Raw genomic sequence first — 14,180 nt, 5'->3', positions numbered from 1 at the left:
GGGCCAGACATAGAGAAAGGAAAGGTTAAGAAGCACAGAAACTCTATGTCACGAATGAGAGAGAGCACTTTGTGGCTGAAGTCTTCTTAAAAGGAAGAAAAAAAATCAAAATGTTCATCTTGTTGACCTTACATATGACTGGGGTAAGGGAGGTTCCTGTTAGCTGCTTATTCCTGTAGATGAGATACTAGAACTAACAAAAGCAGTAGAGAAGCAGGAGTTTACAGGAGAGAAGAGGGATATTTTAGAAATGTGGAACATAAAAACTGTGCGAAGAAATTGCTTGTAGATGGAATCACAGTGTTCGGGCTATCAGCTTGAGGATCTCTAGGTTGCAAGTGAAACAGGCTTGTTTTGCTATAGTTTATCTAGCAACCAACTTTGACAGAGAAGACAGCCAGGGAGGGAGAAAAAACACATGGCTCCATCCCTGTTTACACTGAGATCCAGAATAAGCACAGTGCTTGAAGTTAATATAATTATGACAGGTGTCACCAGGTGGCGATGTTATACATAAGCTTCCAAGTTTGTCTGATAAGCAAGTCAGCAGGCTCTGATTTCTGTGTTGCTGCTAGTTGGGATTTGTGCACAATGGGAAGAAGGATCCTGGAGAGAGTTTATTCTTTGCCCTAGGCTCTGATTCAAGGCAGATTTGCTCTCTGGTAAGTGGGTTGAGGTCCCTGGAAGAAGGGATTGCCTTGCATGATGTTTGAACAGCTTATTGCAGGCTTGATGCATAAATGTCAGTAAAGCAAATTACATAAAGAATATACCCAGGCTGCCTGTCATTGAATTTTCCTTCTCAGGAAAGCTGACCTGCCAGGCACCAAGCATCTGTTATTGCTCCAAGGAGAGACAACACGGATATCAGAATATGATGCTGGTATCAGTAAAGGCAACAGTAGCCTAGGAGAACACAGGGATTTCCACACAAAACAGAAGACACAGGATATATATTGTGAGATGTCTGCAGTGTATAATGTGATGGCAAGAGGCTTATACATATTCTAAGCCTTTTCATATGTAGAAATTCTGTTTCCTTCATGCATGTAAATGGCAGTTTTCTAGCCATCTATTTGGCTGTTTTTAAAATCCCAGTTCATGCTTTAGGAGTGCAAGCCTGCACACACAATACTCACTGGCTGTACATGTACACCTAACTGTGCCTCAAGATATTCAAGTTTAGCTCTTTCTTGGAAAGAGGAAACCTTGGGTTCTGGCCCCTGCTCAAAAGCTCTTCATGCATTTTACCCAATGACAATTTATAAATAGTAACTTCATCATGGGCACTGACCCATAGCTAGAGTATTGTATTGTAGATCACTGAATTATTCTGGATTGCATTTAATAATAGGGGCAGCATCCAGCCCAGTGGAGCTGCAGCATTGAAAGTGGGAGGAGAGGCTGTCCTGCAGTATACTGAGTGATCTGAAAACAACTGACTCACCCCTCCTTAGCATGCTTGCTCTGGTATCACAGGAGAAGTGTATTTCTCAGGAGACATTTGAGAGTGATAAAACTCAACTGCTCCACAAAGCACAGTAGGCTAGTAGCAGAGGGCTGGAGTAGATTGACGATTGTACATCTGTGGGCTTTCTTATTTTCTGAAAGAAAAGTCAGGGACCTCTAGGTTTGCTACTACCAAGATATCAGTCTTTCTGTTTCTCTCCGTAAACTTGAGTGCATGGCTGTAAAATTCCTACCAGGCATTTTGGGTCATGATTTCCAAATAGTAATTCCCCCACCTGAAAATGTACTAGAATGAAGGTTGTCACTCAAAGGTCTTTCCAATAGCACAGTCGGGGCATCTAGTCCAGCCCCTCTAGGACAAGACTGTTTTTAGCCTACAATGCTGTTTATGCAGTTTCTCCAACTCCTCTACTGCAAGATGCATAGACAACATGGAAAGAAAGAGCTCACAACACTCCCTACATACCATACCACTACGGCAGCAGCCACCTCCATGAGCCACAGAGTTAGGGTCCTTGTTTCTTTATTTTTGTCCCCAAGCTAATTTTCCTTTTAACTGTGTAGTGGCCTTAGCTCAAGAGGAAGATACACTTAATCTTGCCTGACCTGTGACCTGCTGGGTAGATTGTTGCCCTAAGATATAAAGGTTCGGATCCTTTCTGGAGTGGTAAACTGAAAAGCTGGGTTCTCCAGGTTTCCCTTGTCCTGTGTGGATGCTGTAACCACTAAACTATGTAACAAAAAGTGGGACATGCTAGTGTCAAACAGCTGCTACTTGGGGCTCCTTAATTGCTACACGTTCAGGGGATTCAGCTGCCTTTCTGTGAGTCCCTCATGTTGATACTGGATTTAGGACCCAGGTACCTTGTTCCAGGCAGACCCAAGACCCTCAGACCAACCATGACCTCTCCATTCAATAATAGATTCATAGATTCATAGAGTCGGAAGGGACCTCAGTGGGCCATCTACTCCCACCCCCTGCCCCTGGCAGGCAAGAAAAGAGTCACCATCCCTGGGGTTGTGTGATCCCAGCCAAGTGCCTGTCTAGTCTCCTCTTGAAGACCCCCAAGGTGAGCACCACCTTCCTTGAGAGCCCATTCCAGATTCTGGCAACCCTGACCATGAAGAACTTTCTCCTAATGTCCAGCCTAAACCTTCTCTTTAGTAGCTTATGGCCATTGTTCCTTGCCATTCCAGGGGGTGCCCTGGTGAACAGATCATTGTCTACTTCATGTTGCTCTCCCCGTATGAATTTGTACGCTGCCACAAGGTCCCCTCTCAGCCTTCACTTGAAGAGGCTGAAGAGGTTAAGGTCCCTTAGCCTTTCCTCGTAGGGCCTTCCCTGCAGGTCTCTAATCAGGCACGTGACTCTTCTTTGGACCCTCTCCAAGTTGTCTGCATCCCACTTGAATTGCGGTGTCCAGAACTGGACACAGTACTCCAGCTGTGGCCTGACCAGTGCTGCATAAAGGGGGAGAATCACTTCCCTGGACTTGTTTGTGAAGCACCTATGGTAAACTGTATTGATATACAGTGATAGCAGATAAAATAATGCAAACAATTCTATATCTACCAGTCCTAGAGCTGTCACAGAGAGAAGGTACATCTGGCCAGTATGTGAGCTTCACCCTGAGGCTCTTTCTTGAATGTCAGATGTCAGTAGCCTGAAGGTTAAAGGCCAAGGCCCACCCTGGCCCCCCAGTGGGATGAGTGAGACAGGCTGGGGGTGTGCCCTCTGTTCATGGTGGCTTTGGGTTCCTCTCTTGAGGACCCTTTTCTGCTCTGAAATCCCTCTTTTTGTATTCTTTCATCCCTCTAATGACTCTTCATCTTTGGGCATCATTGATTAGTCTCTCTGTGGTCGTCATACTGTCCATATTCTGTCCTGTCAGAATATTCCTTTGTTTCACAAACCCATCACATGCACACATCCTAATTTACTTATTTACCGGTTTCTCCTAATTTGGTCCATCTACCAAAAACGGAAATCCCAAGGTCTGTGAAGTTGGGCACTGTGACCTAGCGCTAATGCTGCAGAGTCCCTTATCTCTGTTTGGGTACACTGTTCATGTTATGGAACAGTGTGGTACATGTCTTCAGTTTCCCAGCCTATATGTCTGCGTGCTGCAAGCCTGTGTCAGAGACAGTGGGCCTTGAAGGAAACTTTGTCAGAAACAGGCTTTTAGAAATCAATTAACCATTGCCATTGCCCTGGACCATTATTCTAATGCATAGCTACTTTACCTACAAGCCAATTCCCAGAAGCAACCCTTTAAGTACTATGTTCTAGCCATCACCTCATGGGCTGGAGCATGAGTATAAATGGATTTCCATTCCTTCAGCACTGAATCACTTGTGAACATGCACAGTAGGGACACACTTAATGGTGTAAGATTAAACCGAAGCTGTATAAGGCATTTTGCCATGTACAAGTAAGTGTTCAGGCCATTACACAAAGTAAACTGTTGAGTGATTTATACATCTAAAAACTGTGAGTGTCACTATTGCATCCTATTGGGGAAAGAGAATTTGCCTATAAAATATAACTCTTTCATGAGGACTGTATTCTCCACTCCTTTCTCATCTTATGCCATCTGTGGACTATTTGAGTTGTTCAGTATTTCCATGCCACTCTTCTTTCATTTTTGTTGTAGGAAAGTCTGTGCCAAGAGACGGTTCTTACAACTCACTCTAGAAGTGGCAAAACTTGGGCTCATGCCCTGATTGATAGATATCCATAGTCTACAGCCTTCATGCATATACATCCATAGGTGTTGAATTCTGGTTTGTGTCTTAAGTTTAAAAAGCAGCAGCAAGCCAAAGGTGCATTCTAATAATTTAGCTTCTTTCTTTATCTCCTCTCCTTGTGGACAGTCTGTGACTGAGTTTAGAGGCCATGATTAAGCAATGTGAACTCCCTTTACAGTCTGGTGTGGGATGCTGAGCATCCAGGATGAATAAGTGACTTATCCTGAATTATTGCCTCCTCAGGCAGAGCAGTAGGTAGAGTAAAAGCCTGGCAGGCTAAGGAGCCGGCGGGTAGAACCTTGGCTTCACCTTCACTGGCCAGCACAGCTGACTTGGCATTTGGCTGTTGTAATTGGCTGTTATAATTTTCTGCTAACGTAAGTCCAGGAGCAAGGGAAGAATTATTGATAATCAGCACCCAGGCTACTGATTATCAATAATTTTCTGCTAACTAAGTCCAGGAGCAAGGGAAGAATTGTACCTTGCAAGAGTATTGTTGAGTCCTATTCCCTCCTGGACTCCTGCAGTTTACAAACCATTCTTTGGTTAGGGCTGGTCAGTGAAATGCAGTCCTACTGGCCAGCATAATTAAATTAATGCCACTGCTTGTCACCTCATCACCTCTGCATTGCCTATGAGCTGTTATGAAAAGGGGTTGTGAAACAATTGATTTCCTTCTTTTGTACATGCTGGATCCTCTAAACCCAAACACTTTTCTAACACTAAGAAAGATCCTAACTGACTTCTATTGTCTGAGACCTTTTAGTTGAATCCTTCATGATAAAACTTCACATGATTGACTAGGATGTGAGGCAAAAAGAGGCTTCACATGTTATAGAGACTTGCATATCACTAAATACACCCGAATCAAATGAATATGTGTGAACTCCTGCTCATGAGCAGCAGGCTTTCAAAAATGTCCATCTCTGACATGTCTATGCAGATCACCCTCTCCAGAAGCACCAAGAGGCACTGGCCTACACTTGAAAATGTACTGAGTCACTTTACTCCCATTGGACTTCCTGCCTGGCAAGGGCATTGTGGCCCCTTCACCCTTAATAGATCATGGCTTGATTTTTTCAAAGTGGGATTAGGGAAACAGTTGCATGCCTAACGTCCATTGAAAATGTGTAGGTGCCTAATCCTCTTAGGATCCTTTGAAAATCCCATAATTGTTGTCCAAGATGAATGGAAAGGTAGGTGTTATGAGGATTCAGCCAAGAAATGGGTTGCCAGGCCAGTAGATAGGCCCTGAGGGGCAAGGTTGCATCAGGTGAGAGGAGAAGGAGGGGGAAGGTCAGCAGGGCAGAGCTACAGGTTACTAGAGCATCAGGTCTGGGTTGCCTGAGTGGAGATAATGGGACCAAGCTCCAGGGGAGCTGAGAGGAGAGATCCAAGAGACATAACCTAAGACATAAGACGAGGTCAGGAGCCAGAGGTCAGAGAAGCAGTGCCAAGTTTCAAGGAACATACAAGATCAGGGTCAAAAAAACCAAGCAGAGTCAGGATGGCAGGAAAACCAGCCAGTGCAGAGCCAGCACTGACTTTCAGGGAACATCCGAAATCCCAGGAAGAGCAGCAAACACAAGGCTTGCCAGAACAAACTAAGGCTGCATCAAGGCATGCCTAGATCCTGAGGTTTCAAGTGTGTTTAAAAGAAGTAATTGGCACTTTCAGCAGCCAATCTGGTTTCAGAGAACTGGGGCAGTCTCTTAGCCAGCGATCAGGGACAGGTGCGGTAACTCAAGTGCTGGGCCTAGCCAGGCCTACTTGATCAGAGTCCCTAACAGGTGGAGCCCCAATTTCTTCCTTCCTTCCTCTTTTTGAATGACTGCCTGTGCCACTGTACTGGAAAGAACCCTCTGGGATTGGTGCAGTCTTTGCCTACCAGGCTAGACTGAGTAGACAGTCTTAAAATCCATCACTGTTCTTTTGCTATGCAATAAGCGCCTTACTTCGCCTGATCCAAGAGTCTCCCTGCTCCTTGTCTCTAAACAGCATAAGTATTGTAGACTTCTTGTCATCTCAGCAAGATAAAGACTAAATAGTTCGTGGTAGCAGCCCTGCTGAGCTAAATATCTGAATCTTCATAGACAAGGAATGTATTATAACAAGTTGGGGGAAAGTATCAGGCTACTGGAAAGCAGCCTGAACTGGAAGCCACCAGGAGCTCTGCTCCTGACTCTGCTGCTCAGCTTCGGGTGAGGCACTATATCTCTCTGTCCTCCTCTTCCTAATCTCAGCCATTTTCTGTCTTATCTACCTAAGCAAATTAGAGATGTGCTCATTCATGTACCCCTATACCCTAGCTAGGGCCTTATACTTTAAGATCTTTTAGGCAGCATTTGTCTTTCAAATTTTGTTCTATCTCTTCTTACACAACAGATCTTGTTCAGCACCGGTAGGTGCTAGTATCATACCAGCGGGAGGAGATTTTCAAAAGCAGCTAATGAATTTAGGAGCAGAAATCCCACTGACCACCAAACAATAATAAATTCTATTATTAATATAGTCACTATTGATTTGTGCTAACAAGTACACATAGTGTTACACTGTAATTTAAATTTTACGGAGAAGCATATACTTTTAATTGGTGTATCTGCAAAAATATCTACACACATCTCAATCTTTCCATTTTATTTATTTATTTATTGTTCCCTCCACTCTTTAATTAATCAGAACGCTGGGCCAGCCAGACCCATTAACTACTCTTCTCACTTAGACCTTTCAGCAATGCAATTGCAAACACAATTAAATTTTGTTGACCCATGATTAATAGCAATTAATAACATCCCTTTAATCTTGTTGAAAGGTTCATCTGGGGTTTCCAGAGACTGCCATCTCAAGGGAAAGGTGTCTGCTACATATGTTATTAGATCAAGGAGCACATCCCCCTCCATAGACTCCTTTGGTTTCCTTCTCTTTAGCTGACACTCACACTGAAAGCTCTTAATGCTCTGTTCTCAGTAAGAAGTCTGCTCAGGGGAGATGAGAAAAGCAAGGAGGCAAAGACTGCCTCCTTGGGGTAGGCTGTGTATGCCCCTGAAACTTCAGAGGAGATGCTTCCTAAGGCTTCTGAGCTTGCAAGGAAATTCCAGCACAAGGGGTGAGATGTCTAGTGGTGGGTATCATCAAAAGATCCTGAACAGACCAGTGTGTAAGGGCCGGAGTGTTCCTGTGTAATCTTGCCTGAGTCAGTGGCAGTGTGCAGCCATGCTGACCTCAAGAGCGTGGCAGAAACCAGCTGTGATTCTCACCTCTGACTGAGGGAAGGGGAGGGAGTAATTACTTCCTTTCTGAATGGCTTCCAGCATGCTGACAGCTGGAGTTCCACCTCCACCCCCTTCTATTTGTGCAAGTGAAAGAAAGAAGCCATCCTCTCTAGCCCTTTCTTGTATCTCACACAGAGGCATATACCCAGTACACGGTGGGTGAAACTAGCCAGCAGTAAATTGGCTCCTCTTCTGATGCCCATTATCATATATCTCCCAACACCCCTACAAGTAGTGCTCAAGTTGATGGGAAATATAGGGGGAGATAAGAGGAGAACTAGAACTGACAGGATAGAGCAAAGGGCATAGCAGGAGTTGAAAGAGCTAGAGAGAAGGGCAGGGGTGCTGGTAAGGTTATAGGAATTGAGGCAAGAGAGGGGAGGAATAGGGGGCAGTTAAAGGAACAAAAAAGTAAGATTAGATGGGATTGAGAAAACAGAGAAGAGAATAAGGTGGGAGTTAAGGAGATAGAGAGGGAAGGAAAGGAAGTATTCAGAGGCAGAGAGATCATGGTAGGGAGCCAAAGGGACATAGAGATTAGGTTGGACCCGAGGGAAAGAAAGAAAAATGTACAGAGCTGGGGAGCTACAAAAGGGAGTCATGGGGATTGAGGAGATAGAAAAGGGTCTGCGGTGAGAAGCAATGGGATAGGACAGTTATGTCCAACCTCTGGCCTGTGAGGCTATGTCACCCAGCCTGCAGGGAAGTGGTGTAGGGAAGTAGGGGAGTGGTGTGGAAGTGGAAGTAGGGGAGTGGTGACAGCATTAATTGCAGCTACCCCACTGCCAAATTTCCAGACCTGTGGGGAGCCTCCCAGGCTGGATGATATGGCCCTGTATGCTGGATCATGCCAGCATACCATAGATCTGGCACACAGCTGGATCCACTGTGTGAGGTCAGGCCATGTGTAGTGTCAGGCTGGCATGCATGGCCAGATCCAGCATGCTGGATCACACCCAACAGAGTGAACCAGTCCTGCGCTGGAACAAGCCTGCAGACTGACCCCCCACCTGGAGGAGTCAGCCCTGTGCCACTTATCTGGCCTGAGGGGGCAGAAGGTTGAGCTTCACTGGGCTAGGAAGTAGAGTGAAGGGGGAGTTGAGGAGATACCAAGAGGAATATTGGGAGGAATAGTTCCTTTTAGGAAAATGAAAAGAGGGGATACTGATAATACTACAGATAAGGAGAGTCTAGGACAGAGGATAAGACAGGAAACTATATGCATGTCTGAGAAAGAAAAGGCTTTTACAGAAGACTAAAAAAAATGATAACGTCTGATAGGGTTGATGATTAGAAAAAAATAGTGTGAAGGAAAAAATGGCCACTGAGAAACTGCAGAGAAATCCCATGCAGAATGGGGGATAGAAAAAAAGGAAGAAGGGAAAACTCCACTGAGAGCAAGCAAGTAATTACTTTTTTAATTTAACAGCTTTTTGCTTTTTTTTCATCCTTTTGTAGTTTAACTATATTCCCATTTCCTCTCCCCCAAATTGAGCCCTGTCCATGCATATATCACCTCTCTCTGCTTTAATGAGAACACCTCTTGTTTCTTTTGTTCCCAGGAGCTGTCCCCCACAAGAATGTCTGTTTCAAAGTCTGATTAATATGTTGTTATCTAGACTTTGTGATTATTTTCCCTGCACTCTTATGGAAATCCATCTCTGCTTCGTATCACCTGCAGAGCATTATGAGATATTTCATCTTCCTATAACAGTGTGAGAGAGACACTTACTGAAACAGGCTAAGACTGGAACAAATTGGAGTTTCAGCTTCTCCATCCTTCCCTCAGCACCATCAACCTCTATCAGCACCCAGGCTACTGATTATCAATGCTCCTGAGTCAGCAGCGTGTAATAGCTTCAATGGCACATAATGACTTGAGCTCCATTTTACTTGACCTTCCTGAGGATCAGCTGTCGTTCCAATCAGCAGGGAGACCACAGCCACTGCAGCAAAAGCTATTCAGTGATGCATCTGACAAACATAAAGCATCACGCACACAAAGAGCACATTCTTACCTTGACTGTATCTTTCATCCACCATATAGAGAATTCTGTTTAGTGCTTATTAAAGAGGAAAAGAAGAAAATATGTATAATCACGGTTTCAGTGACACTGCCCTGCCCTTGCAATGCCTAGAAGGGTAGTTACAAAATAAGAGGTACCGTTTGTTGCCATTTGACATCAACAGAAATAGATAAGATCCTATATTTCTTTATCTAACTATACACTATGTGGGTATGTATGTGAAAATCCTACATTTTCAGAAAAGACCAATCATTTTCAAATTCTCAATTCCTATGGTATCTTGACCCTGGAATCCCCATTTGCTCCTGTACCCCACCACTAACTGTCTCTATGACCTTGGGCAAGTTACTTACTTCCAGATCACTGAAGCACATAATTCCCACTGAAATCAGTGATAGTTTACCATTCGGGCTCTAATCCTTAGTCTTTCTGTGCCTCACTTCCTCAGCTGTAAACCACACTTGCCTTCTTTGTTTTCTCACCAGAGGGATCCTCATGAATTTATAACATAGTATAGCCCTCCATTTATGAATGGCTTATTTGGATGCGAGTACCTCATAGACTCATATGTCAGTTCATGCACATCCTACATATTTCTCCTGAGGCACAGTCAAATGGGTTAAAAGAAAAGTCAGCACCAATATAAAGAGAGTAAATGTGGACAGCAGAGCCAAGGCCCATGCTGAGCACTGTTAGAATATTGCAGCATGCCTGCTAGTGCTTTATTAGGATAACCAGTCCTGAGACTTTTGAGAAGAGGAGAAAATAAATTGGCAAGATCTAACAAATTCCTGGAGCCAAAGTCAATTAACCCTGAAAAAATTACCAAAAGCAATATGCACTGGAAAGTGAAAGCAGAAGAAAGCTACAACAGGAATGCAACACTCAGACTTTTGCATGCAAGTGTGGGATTCTTGGATATCCAGTTAAAAATGGCCAGCACCATACATTCCAGGTATGCCTCTGCACCAAAGTCGCATGTCAGAATTGTCCCTAAGGACCAGCAAACACCCCACCCAGACCAAAGATCCCGGAGCTCTGTTTCTCGAGGACAAAGAATGCTGCTGATGCTGCTTTTGGGTTGATAGAAGTAATACATACCTGTCCAGTCACTGACAATAATAAACACCAGGGAGCTGAAAACACAGCTCCACATAAGAGAAACATTTCAAAATTGGATGCTGTGGAACGAAATGGTTTAAGAAGAATCTGTGAGCCAGAAGGCCATCAATGTCCAGAGACTATAGTTACTGACAAAAATATCCAACAAAACAGACTTACTCTATTATAGCGTTCATATCTTCTACTCTTTCTTATGTTCTAGATAACTCTATTTAGGTTATTTATTAATTGATTACATTCATTCATGCTGTTGTTTTGGTTGATTATGTATTTCAATTTGACATTTCTTAAAAGACAGGTTATAAGGAGACATCAGGGCTTAGATTCAGGGGGCATTTTCTAAATACAGTGTAACCTTTCCTATGCCTAGCTCATGTAGCCCCCCTAGGGATAGAAAATAAAGCCTTGCCCATCACATCTGTATATCACACCATTATTACAGTTGGGGGCATATGCTAAATTGAATTTACAATGCCTTCTGGTTGTCTCATCTGGACTCTGCTCACTGAGTTACCTCTCCTAGGGCCTCAGAGCAGCTTCAAACATCTGTCATTTAAATAGTTCAGCCTGCCACCAAAATGTTGCCTTTGCCATATGTTAGTCTGCATTTTGCTTCATAATGTTACACTAATTCATGAGGTAGGGTTCTAATTCTCAAATTCTATAGAAATTCTGCACAGTAGTATAGAAAGTACTAGTAGCAGCACTCAGTGGCAGTGCTAGTATTTGTACTACTATTACTTGTGGTGATAGCAACATAAGGTACACTAGTTTAGAATATTATGGTTCAGCATCTCAAGAATAAAAAAACAACAGACCAATTACATTAAATTACATTAGTACATTAAATTACATTAATATTAAGCATCTCATCTTTGTTTTGAGGCATCTGGGATGTTAAAGGACAAGGTCAAGAAAATTTTCCTTATCAAAAATGATTATGCACTTCTCTGTGTATAATGACCCCCTTGAAAGCTTGAACAATAAAAGATTCCAAATTGATTTCACCCACCCCAACCTTCCGTCAGTTGTGCGTACATAATGCTATTGCAGGGGTTTCCGGGACTAGCCCTGCAGCACCGTGCTTTGTGTACATTGATAAACAGCCATAATGAATAATTAAAAGGACTTTGGCAAAGGGCTGGCAGTCTGAATTTCTGACTTTCCAAGCCTGACCATGGCTCTGTGAACAATACGTACAATGTAGAAATTAAAGAGACTGAATATGAAAGCCAGAATGCTTCACCTTAGAGATAATATGCAATGACACTGGATTAGTATGCTAGAAATGGATTAGCCTAATAATTATTTAGTGTGACATTCATGTTAGGAACCTAGAAATTGTCACAGGGATCAGACCAGTGGCTCATTTACTTCAGTACACTGTCTCCTACTGAGGCCTTTACTAGCTGACCCAGAGGAAACCCTTTAAAAAGCACTTGTAAGATAACCACTGGACCAACTTCTTATTTCCTCTTACACATTATATCTTAACAGCAGTAGTAGTAATACTGATAATCAACATAGAGGAGCTTTTGCCTTCAGGGTGACAGCTCAATACATCATGCTCCATATAATGAAGTCAAACAAGGAATTATCATTAAACATCATAAAAGGGATTCCTAGACATGTTGCTGTGACTATCTCATTGAGGATGGTTTCCTAGGTTAAGCTGTTGGAGCAAGGGTGCCACATGATTGCCAACTAAATAGGAACCAAAGAGAATGGAGCTTTAATGGCAATATGAAACTTGTAAAGTTTTACTAACTTGAAGATTGCATTAGTTGGTCAAAGAAGGTGAATTGTTTACAAGGTTTTTTGAACACTGCCTGGCTGATCAAGTTAGGGTTTTACTAAAGATGGGTGATTTCTCAAAAATAGTTAGAAAAATTGTAAAGAATGACACAAGAAGAAAATAGCTGAAGAGAACAGTGCTGGCCAAATTTTAAAAAAAAATGTTTTTCCTCCCTCCCAAATCCACTCAGGTGACAATACTACAGGACCCTAACAAGCAGATAAAAAGAATGAAAACAGTGAGGGGAGCATGGGAGAGGAGATCTTGGGTATGCTGATCAGATTTGTGAGGGTACGAAGTCAGTGTCTTTGAAGTACCTGGATAAGAGGTTTAGGTAAGTCAGAAAAAAGGACCTTGAACTGTTTAGGATGTCATATGTCTGCCAAAGGTGTAGGAAAGTGCAATCTTGATAGTCTTGGAATAACTGGGAATCAGTGGGGGAGAAGCAAATAATTTTATACCTCAAAAAGCTATCCCTAAGAGACCAAAGTCAGCCAGCAGGCACAGTAGACAAGACAAAAGGTAAGCCAGGTGGTTGTGATGGAGGAGAAACTGAAAAGCAGATAAGTAATAATGGAGTTGTAGGGAAAATTCTGAATCTAGAAGTGTAATAATGCAAAGGCTGAAGCCAAAGTGTTGATGTACTGTTGGCAAAACTAAGAAATAGACAGAGAAGCAAGAGCATTACCAGCAAAACAAGTTGTTTGAAAACAACCAGAGGAAATTTTTAAGACAGTTGAAGCAGAGGGATGGGAAGGTTATGATGATAAATGAACCAAGTACAATTGATTTTTGAAAGAACTATGGAGAAAAAGACACCATATAATCCTTCAGCAAAGGGAACTGGAAGAAAATAAAGTATAAATGTGTGGTTACTGTATTTTCTCACATACAACACACCTTTCCTCAAAACTGGGGTGAATGTTTTAAGCAGGAAAGCTGTTTTCTTCACTGGAAAAGGAGCATGCTTGGAGACACTGTGCATGCCATGTAGCTGCCAAGACAGCTGCCACTTGTCTGGCTCAGCAAATTAAAGGGGCAGAATGCTATATTAACCCTCCCACAGCCATAGCTATTGGCTGAGCACTGTAGCTTTTTCCTAAAGCAGCAAATGAGTGAGCTGCTGGGAGTATCTTGACGAGGCTTATGATATGTAAACAATACTTTATTTACAGGAACTTTATAAAGAACTACTTATTGTGTGTGTCTATACAAGATGCGTACTACATATTAACCTAGTAACACTGCGCAGTAGCGTGCCGGTGAAAAACCATACTAATAAGCTGCTACACAGTGTTATTAGGCGACTGCACAGTAAGCATCACTAAAGCAAGTGAGCCGGCACTACTGTACAATAACATTAATGAATGTGTTGATGCGCCCACTGTAAAGAACCAACAAATCTTGCTACTGCCCCTGCAAGGATCTGGGACCTAACCTTGTGTGGCAGGAAGTTCTTGCTGCCTGTTTCGTCACCCAGACTCTCTCCTGGGATGCCACACTTCCTAGACACTATGTTTCTGGTAGGACTGTAAGTTACAGCAAGCCATGACTGGAAAAATCTTTTTTTCTACATTCTTCCTTCCAAAAACAAGAAGTGTGTATTACTTGAGGGCATGTATATGAAAGAAAAATGCCGTTATTGAAATGAAGCACAGATGACACATGAGGCTGTTCAAAGATTAAGAATATTACCAGGAAGGGATGGAATCCACAAATATTGATTAAACAATTTAATAAATTTAC

The sequence above is a fragment of the Gavialis gangeticus genome, unplaced genomic scaffold, assembly GCF_001723915.1.
Source record: "Gavialis gangeticus isolate Ggan-Ray unplaced genomic scaffold, GavGan_comp1, whole genome shotgun sequence".
Lineage (NCBI taxonomy): Eukaryota > Metazoa > Chordata > Crocodylia > Gavialidae > Gavialis > Gavialis gangeticus.
The sequence above is the reverse complement of the archived record's forward strand: the minus strand, read 5'-3'. Positions refer to the sequence as shown.